This window comes from Miscanthus floridulus, unplaced genomic scaffold, assembly GCF_019320115.1.
Source record: "Miscanthus floridulus cultivar M001 unplaced genomic scaffold, ASM1932011v1 fs_910_2, whole genome shotgun sequence".
Lineage (NCBI taxonomy): Eukaryota > Viridiplantae > Streptophyta > Magnoliopsida > Poales > Poaceae > Miscanthus > Miscanthus floridulus.
In genome coordinates, this window is record NW_027097443.1 from 18,885 (window position 1) to 28,950 (window position 10,066).

The 10,066-nt window shown below is 45.1% G+C and overlaps 1 pseudogene; it reads left to right on the top strand.

Annotated features, from left to right (window-relative positions):
* Window positions 1-3,965: 3,965 nt before the first annotated feature.
* On the top strand, window positions 3,966-8,740 carry LOC136533533 (L-type lectin-domain containing receptor kinase IX.1-like; annotated as a pseudogene).
* Window positions 8,741-10,066: the final 1,326 nt, after the last annotated feature.

A 10,066-nucleotide genomic window follows, 5' to 3' on the forward strand; every position in this document is an offset into this window, starting at 1 on the left:
GGTGACATATAAAGACTTCATATCGATTCTCAAGACGTATACATATCGACAATCCTCATTAGCTTATATGTTTGTATACATACTTGTAACATTCACTTTTGGATACTAACAAGTTGTATTTGCTAAAATAATTCGAATAGGGCATTTAGGTTCTATGTCACTAATCATCATGGAAGGCATGATCCAGCAAGGAAGGAAAAGCTGGCTATAAAAACACTATGTGCGGTAAGTATAACTTACTTCTTCAGTACTCCGTTACATGGCTGTCAAAAGCATTACTAAACATTTTCATATGCAAAACACATAGTGCCCCAAGCAGAAGCCTGGGAGTGTACATTGTGGATACTATATATGTTCTATGATGGGTAACACCGGTGCCTACAGGAGACACCCCTTAAGGGTAAGTTTGAACCTCTTCACCCGTAGTATAAAAGCTTCGTAAATGGTATGAAATACTAAACCGAAACTTGTTTTCTTGTAGTGGAGAGAAGAGAAAGGAATGAAAAGAGACCCATACAAGGATGACCAACTCTTAGAGCTCGTCGACGACCTTTGCAACTTCATATTGGACCAGATTGTACACGTCAGAGGCGCCTACCATGACCGAGAGTCTGAGTTAGGTACAAATCCTCAGTACCAACACCTTCGTGAGACGGAAAGGCTAGCTCTAGGACGTTGATAACAATGTGTATGGAATTTGTATATTTAATGATGGATTGTATATATTCATGTGAATTGGACTTGTAATTGTAGTTTATAGAATACTCTTATGTTTGTAATCGCGGTCGCGGGGTGTTCGGCAACACGAACGCTGGTCACGGGGCGTTCGGCAACGCGAACGCGGTTCGGAACGTTGGTTGTGGGACGTTCGGCAAAGCGATTTTGAATTGAAAATTTGATTTTTTTTGCGGGAAAACGTACTGTAGGGGTGGTTCTAGATTGAACCGCCCTTACAAATACCCGTTGGTAGGGGCGGCTGGTACTACAGCCGCCCCTACAAATCAATTTGTAGGGGCGGCTGGTGTTTCCAGCCGCCCCTACAAATTGATTTGTAGGGGCGGCTGGTAATAAGAGCCGCCCTTACAAATAGATTTGTAGGGGCGGTTGGAAACACCAGCCGCCCCTACAAATCGATTTGTAGGGGCGGCTTGGGAACCGCCCCTACAAATGCATGATTTGTAGAGACCCTTGCGTAGGGGCGGCTGGGTAAACCGCCCCTACAAATGGTCTACAACCGCCCCTAGAAATGCCTTTTGACGTAGTGTGTTTAAGGTGGCCGGTAGGAAATATGTCGATGCTTTGAGCTGAAACCATGGAAGAAATATGGCTGTATATGTACTGGTTATCTACCGATACAGTGACAGGGATTCAGTATAGTCATTCTGGTTGTCTCGAAACACACCGTGTTGAGATAACTGCTGGGGATGGGAGCAGCTAAGAGATTCATTCTTTTCGCGCTAAGCAAGATGAGGCGCTAATAACGCCATTTAGCCGGTGATAGCCGCTAAACCAGCCTTTAGTTAGCGCAGCTAAAGCGCAAAACCTAGCCCAAGAAGTAAACTGGCCCAACTGGCCCAACACCAGTACGTAACCCTAGCTCAGCAGTCACTATCTCTCCAGTATCCAGCGCTCGCTCTCCAGCTCTACAGAAAAGAGGAGGAGGCGGCGGCTGTGCCCTTCGGCGGCGGCGGCTTCGAGCGGAGCGACCGGCGGCGGCTATGCCCATCGGCAGCCGCGTCGCAGAGGCGACTGGCGGAGGCTGCTGCTTCGAGTAGAGCGACTGGCCGGTGGCGGTGGTGACTTCCGATGGAGGCATCTGAGCAGCGGCGCGGAGGCTGAGCGTTGAAGCACTGAAGTAGCTGAGCGTTGAAGCACTGAAGCAGCAGCACCAACGGCGACGCCATGGCACAACGATCTGGCAAGCTTCTTCTCTGCTCGATGCTCACACCTCCTCTCTTTTTTTGCTTGTATGTCGTAGATCGTACTATATGTGAACAGGTTGTCAATATTTGTTACCTGATGTCTCTCTTATGAACTGGTTATGAATCAATTAGTAATGGTTATCAAGTTATGCTAACGTCTTGTGTGTGTTTTCTTTTTCTTTTTTCTTGTAAAAACAACAAAATGGCTTAGCTGCAGCTATCTCCGACTATAGGTGCACTTTCAGCAGTTAAGAGGCTTAGCCGGAGATTTAAAACACTGCTTGAGATTGGTGCCCAATTTGCTTTCTGACGGGAGAGCCTTTGCAAAACCGAATGGGATTTGTTTTAGTTCATTGACCGTTGCATAGCTGGTAGTTTGGGTTGTTCTCAAGGCTATTGGCATCAGGACATATACATGTGAAAAACTTTACATCCGTGGTCGATATTTTACCAGGAATTATAATACGATCCATGGTGATTTTGTTTGTCTTGCATCTCTGGTTGTAGCCTCCCTAGCTAATGTTTGTGGATGGCTTCAAGCAGGAAAACATTGGTGACATTTCTTTTGGATAAACCAGGATTGCGACTGCAGAAGTTGTGGTAATGGGCGGGCCCGTGGAAATGGATGCGTCACTAATGCTTGCAGTAACGCGGTTGCGCGAACCAGTGGTTCGTATTGCAGAAAAGAAATTCCCAACATAATTCTAGCCGAATTACCTGAACAATGAATCATAAAGGCTTGGAAGACTCCTTGAACCTGTATAAATATAAACTTTATGTCGCTGTGTGTCACCATCTAAAAACATAAAATCCGAATCTGCCTTGGATCCGTGGAAAATGAAATTTTCTTAGCTTTTTACCTAGACCGTGGGAATTGGCAAGTCCTCGACAAGTGGCCAGAACTACCTTATCCATGGAAAATGTAGTTATCTTCTCGTGATTCTCAAAAAGCAAAGTTATCTTCACGTGAATACGTCCCCCAAATACTTGTCGGATACGTACCTAGACCGTATCTACGAATTTAGGCACGTATTGGATCGAATACTCGTATCAGATACGTTTGGGCTGGATTGCTTACGGCCCAAGTAGAAAGAACAGCCCACTCCCACTGCCACGTGCATCCCTCGTTCCCTCTCCGTCCCTCTTTTGTTGCCCCCTAGAGCCGGCGGCCGGCGGCAAGGTGGCGAGCTCCAGCCTCCATCTCCGGCGAGAATCAGACGACATGGACCCCGACACTGCTCCGTTCGGCATCAGCATTCGGCCCCTCAGGTGTCTCCCTTGCTCCACGAATCCAAATCGAGTCCTTCACACCCGTCGAGCGCCAGTACAGACTCTGGCAAGAATCCCTCAGCACCGAGGCCTGCAGGCTCAAGTATGCTCCTCTCATCGCCGTGTCTTTCCCCTCCCGTACTCCAGTACTGGATGTCTGGGTTTAGAAGAAGACATAAAAAAGGAGTTGAATAGGAATTATGACAATAGATTACATCTTCTTGTTGCCAATTTTGCAAAGTCATTGTTTAGAATGGTAAAGTTCTGAAGCCCGCTTTTTGAAATGACAAATAGCTAATTTCTCTAGAAAAATCAGTACGATTTATAATTCCTGGTGTCAATCCTTTTTTTCTTAACGTGTATCCGCTTGTCAGAACGTATTGTATCGTATCCGATACTCGTATCGTATCTGTATCCGTATCTAGGCGCATAGTTTACCACACACGCCGAAGCAGTGTCATTGATAGGGCTGTTTCTTTCTTTTGCTGGAGGACTGCTTTATGGTCAAGTCTATTTGCTTAGCTCAGCTGCCTAAGGCATTGTCACTGGTAGGGCTGTTTCTGTCCTCTCGAGGATGCTTTGTTCAAGTCTTTTTTGATTTCTCGCTGTCTGGGCCAGTGAGTGTCACTAGCATGGAAGAATCTTCGCAGGAAACCACCCCAAAAATCGGCTCGCCATTACTCTCGATTGTATAATGATAGTGTGAGTACTCCGTAGTTGGTATATACTCTTACGCGTTCAAATATATATATATATGATCATCTTTCTTCCCAACACACATCACATAACCATGGCCGCAGTGACAGTGAGCTCTCGTCCCCCCTTCCTCGTCTTGTCCTCATGCCTCTACTACTGCTTCTTGATGCCCGCTGCCATCCATGTCCCTCGCGTTGGCTCCCTGTCCTTCAACCTCAGCTTCTCCCAACCCCAAAGCCCTGGTCTGTCTCAGCTGATAAACTGCACCGGCGACGCCATGCTCACTCAAGATACACTTGAGCTTACACGTAAGTTTGTTTTAAATCTCCCCCTATAGCTGCCGCTATAGCCCGCTATAGCCTTTTAAGGCAGAGTGCCGCTATTTGTGTTCATGTACAATTTAGCCGCTATATCCCGCTATAGCCCAATTTAGCCCCACTATTAGCCGATTTAGAGGTATACCGCTAAACACCTTAGTCCGCTACTTAAAACTATGCAGGTAACAGGTTTGACCAGAGCAGTAAAGGCAGCGTCGGCCGAGCCAAGTACACAAAGCCAGTGCCGCTGTGGGATGGAGCCACCAGCGAGACGGCAACTTCACTACCACCTTCTCCTTCCGGATCATTCTGGACCCGAGGACGTATTCTCCTGGTGATGGGATGGCATTCTTCCTCGGGCATTTTGCGTCAGATATCCCGAGCAACAGCGCAGGGGGCAGCTTGGGCCTCCTCCCGCACAACACCAACGGGCACTGGCGACGGCACCATCGTCGCCGTCGAGTTCGACACCCATCTGAATCCAGAAAACGCTGATATCAGCTACAGCCATGTGGCCATCGACGTCAACTCCATCAAATCCACGGCAACCAAGGACACTACCTCGCCGACCAAGAACCTCACGTCCTCTGGCTCCGTGATGACGGCAACCGTGAGGTACGTCAACGTCACCAAGTTGCTCGCCATCCAACTCGTCATCAACGGCACATCGTACAACGTCAACACGACCATTGATCTGAGGAGCTACCTGCAGAGCGTATCGCCATGGGATTCTCAGCGGCGATGGGCTACGCCGGTGAGCTGCACCAGATACTGTCATGGTCATTCACATCCACTCTGCAGGAACCACCGGCACCGCCGCCGGTTCTGACGCCTGACAACATCCAGAATTCCAAGAAGAGATCAGTAGGACCCATGATAGTCGCCGTGCTAGTGCCTCTGCTATTTCTATTGGTGTGTGCAGCCGTGCTGGTATGGCAGCAGAAACGCAAGAGAAGAAGATCGTCGGGAGGAAGAGGAATGCCAGCATCAAATGGAACCAGCGACGACGACAACGATTACCAAGAACAAGACGACAGCAGCAGGGCCGAGCTCGAGAGAGGAGTGGCTGCCAGCGGCCCCCGTTGGTACGCATACCGCGACCTGGCCGCCGCCACCGACAACTTCGCCGAGGATGGCAAGCTCGGTCATGGAGGCTTCGGGAGCGTCTACCGGGGCAAGCTTGCCGTATCCGGTGAAGAGCGTCAACGTCACCAAGTTGCTCGCCGTCCAACTCGTCGCAACGGCATCCAGCTTGTCTACGAGCTGGTGGCCAAAGGCAGCCTCGACACGCATCTCCACAGCAGCGACCGCGAGAGCTTTCCGACGTGGCCAGAATGGTCAATAGAACATGTAATCATCCAAGTAGTTAATTATCATGCATAGACTAGTAATAATAAACGACATATAAAGTGTTAGAAGAGGTTATCAAATTAAAGTTGTTTATATTTGCTCCTCTAATTTGTTCACGTTTATATAGATATAGTACATCCTTCTATAATGTGGTCGTGTTGTAATAATTTCTTGTTACCAAAATTACTCTATATTTTTTTATCCATATTTGTAGTTTGTCCCCTTGCATCACATCTCCATGCATAGAACTTCACTATGTGTTTGACGTCAAATATATATGCATATGTGATGTAAGTGATGCCACGCATAATGCATGTGTGTCTTGAGTTAGTTTTTTAAATATGAATGATGGTAGAAATTTATAATTTAGAAGCACACATATAAATACTTTGGGATATTTTTGTAAAAATGGCAGATAATTTAGATGCAAATATGGAGGGTTAATTTATGCTAATTTTGAGGCTTCTTTAATTAGTTTTCATCATGTTGTTGTTAAGATTACTTGAGGCTATTTTTAATAATGACGACTCAGGTGGCTATTTTAGATATAAATTTGAGAGTTACTTCAAATTATATTTGTAATGGTATATGTGGCTAACTTAAATGAAGGTTGGAGAGTTAGCAGTGGTGGGTGATTGTGATTGCGATTGTAGTCTGTTGTGAATAGGTCCAATGGCTAATATCTCGACTGTGATTGCAGTCTGTTAAATTGATCACTGTTTGTTTCTAATTTTTGTGAGAGAACTTTTATAATTTATTTTTGGGAGCACGACTTTTGAATATTAACATGGATGTAATACTATTCCATCAAGCCATGTTGCTGCACGAGTCAACAATATTAATAGATTATAAGTATTAGATATTTATGTATAAATTTATGGTCCACGATTAATCAAACTGTCCATCTTTGCTTTCTCTTATTTGTTCATATTCTAACATAATACTCATATGGATACTTTCTTAGTTGTATTCGGTTGTGATATATAGACTTTAGTTACCAAGTGCTCTATATAATTTTCTATCGCAATTTATAATTATCCACTTTGCATCACATCTTGATGTGTGTTCGGCATATGTTTAGTTGAAATTATCTCTCATATGTTCATACATATTCCAATATAATACTCTTAAATACTTTCTTTTCTTTTATCATGCTGTGATAGGCATTAACTACAATTACATCATATATTTTACCATCCTTCTTCATTCTTTCCCCACTTTGCATTGCACTTCTATGTGTATTTGACTTGTGTTAAGTTGATACTCTCTCATGTGTTTGTATTATAATCACTGTTTTCCTAAACACTAAATGATAGAGAGTCGGTCACCCGCTGTTTAGCCATTTTTCAGGCTAAACGGTCAAAAATTGCGTTTTAAATGAAATAAATGGTTGATTAAATGGAAAGAAAATGGGGAACAACCATGCAGCATTTAAATGATGCTTAAATGGGCTAAATGACTATTTAGCCTAATTAGAATAGAATACAAATATAGCTGCTTTCTTATCTTTACCTTCTTGTGGTAGACTTATATAGTTTGTCACCCCATTAATATTTTCCACCTTTGCATAGCATTATTCTATGTGTACTTGACACGCATTTAGTTAAAACCTTAGCTTTAACTATGTATCTGGTTTCGAAATCAACATGCTTATATGTGTGTCATGCATAACTTGAGTTGATTTTTTCTATATTTACGGATTTTGTAATGATAGATGTAGGTAATTTAGATTTATGGTTTACATTATGTTGTTTCTAATAGTAGAGGTGGTACATGCATATTTAGGGATTATTTTATATTATTTTTTATATTGGCTGGTACTTTAGATTAAGATTAATGCTCACTTTAAGTTTTTTACATAATAATGGCAGGTAGGTAATTTAGTTAGACCATTTTATAATGATAGGTGTGGGGTAATGTTTTAGAAGATAGAACAAACGTAATAGCTATTATAGTTAATAATGACGATTAGATCGAGTATGCCGAATGACGGAACAGATGGATGGATATATATTTCCGGTTGTCGTATGAATTTTTAAGATTTACTTTTTATTAGCCTATAAAATTAACGCATGGAGTCTGCTATTAGCAGTAATACATATAGAGTTAGTAATATAAATGGTCCACCTCTTGCTGATTGATTTTATTGTATACGTAGGTACCAGATCATCCTTGGCTTGGGATCCGCGCTACGGTATCTCCATCAGGAGTGGGAGCACTGCGTGGTGCACGGCGACATCAAGCCCAGCAACATCATATAAATGGTCCACCTCTTGCTGATAGATTTTATTGTATACGTAGGTACCAGATCATCCTTGGCTTGGGATCCGCGCTACGGTATCTCCATCAGGAGTGGGAGCAGTGCGTGGTGCACGGCGACATCAAGCCCAGCAACATCATGCTGGATGAGTCCCTCGGCACCAGGCTCGGCGACCACGGCGCGCGGTGGCAAACCACCCGGGCCGTGATGGGCACCGCGGGGTACATCGACCCAGAGTTCGTCAACACGCACAACCCGAGCACCTACTCCGACATCTACAGCTTCGGCATCGTCCTCCTCGAGATTGTCTCCGGCCGGTGCCCTGTGATCCTGCTGGAAGGCGGAGCGCACTTCATCCTGGTAAAGTGGATGTGGGGCCTGTACGGCCGGAACGCAATCCTCGACGCGGTGGACGAGCGACTGAGGTCCGGCAGCAACGAAGCCGATGACAGGTGCATGGAGAGGGTGCTCGTCGTCGGCTGTGGTGTTCCCACCCTGACCCGAGCGAGCGCCCGTCGATCGCGCAGGCTATGCACGTCCTGCAGTCGGAGAACGCTAGGCTTCCGGCGCTCACGCCGCAGATGTACAGGACATTGTCGGAGTTTGCCGTCACTGGACGTGCTATCGGCGCCTTGTCCGTTCAGGGCTCCTCTTCCACGACCATGACAACCACCGGCCACTCCAAGGTCTCTTCCGAGTCGGCGTCCTCGGCCTTGCTCCGGGATTCAAAAGAGTTGGCTTGATTTAATTTCATCACTGTTGTATGGGCTGCCTCTGGTCTATGGGTGGCTGTGTGTGTTTTATATTGACAGTAAAATTACTTTTTTCACATAATCACATTCATCACTGTTGTACTTCTTCACTTAAAAACAATCATCTGTTGTAGTTCTTCACTTAAAGCAATCATGTGTTTTTACATTCAACACAGAGTATCATTAAGGTGTTGTTTGGAAAGGCTTAAATTCTAGGAAAAGTCAGCTTTTCTCCAGCTACCAGCAACAGTTGCTTGGCAGAGAAGTTTGAGCGAGGAGAAGCTTACCGTTTGGCACATCAGTTTTTCACTTTTTCCTTACCTCCCTACGGAGGCTTCCATGGCTGGATCTCGGCAATGAGGGCGTGTTTGGATGGTGCCTGGCAGGCAGCTTCTGGTCCAGGCAGCGATCGTGACCTCAGGGCGATGAAATCGTGCTCCTGGGATTGCTTGCCTATGCCCGGCAGGTTTTCAGTCTTGCAAGCAAACATGCCTTCAAAATATAGTTTAAATAGTTTTCAAATTGTGTTCAAAAGTTTGAAAACTTAAATGGTTTAAAATAAGTTTGTGAAAATATTTAAAAACCCCTATTTCTGTTTGGTTCGAAACCCTTCAAAATCCAACTCAAGGCCCCAGCCATATTGCCACCACAAACTGCCATGGCATGGTCAAGCTTAAGGCTACACCTCCTTGCGTAAGCCACCTCTCACTCCACTTCAACCTTCGTTGGATTCGCAAGGGAGAGATACATCCACAACATTGCTCCCTGTCATGAATCCATGCCCGCAACACCATTTCCCAACCTTGCCGGAGTACCCTGCCACTTCCCATCCTCCCACTTTGACGGTCGGCCACCTTCGGCTCATCGTGGTCATCCCATCTAACGCGCTAGGTGCTGAGGTGTTGATGATGGTGGTGGTCGATGATGTTGATCAAGGGCACCCTATGCCTTCTTATATAGTCAGGAGATAGGATTACAAGGTAAGCTTGGTTTCCTAATTTGTTACAAAAAGATCTAGTCAGATCTTTACAATTCAGGGGACATGGACATGCTGATATCCCCTAAGTCGATCTATGCCTTGTCCATGAGATATCCTTGCCCGGTTAGGACTTCCGAGTTGTCGAACTGGGCCACCACAGTTGGTGGGGTGTTTTCCTTCCCAGTGATGATATAGGGGCATATTGTCAACACGTGGCCGTTCTCTCATCTTCAAGGAGTTTTGGTCTAGGCCTAAGAGCTTGTGGTGTTCTTTTAATATGAAGGTCTAGTTTGCAGGTTTAATTCTTTAGAGGAACCTTTGGTTGTAAGTCATGCTTTGTTTTTGCCTATGTTTGTCTATGGCTCTTCTTTTTGTCATGGGTGGTTGGTTGTTTCTCTGGTACGGGTTGTGTAAGCAATCTAATTAAGTTTTTTGCCCATTGTCATTGTTGCTATTTTTGCCGTTGTAAAACTCTTCCTCCTTCTCAATTTATACCGTGGTAAACACATTATTAAGAAATT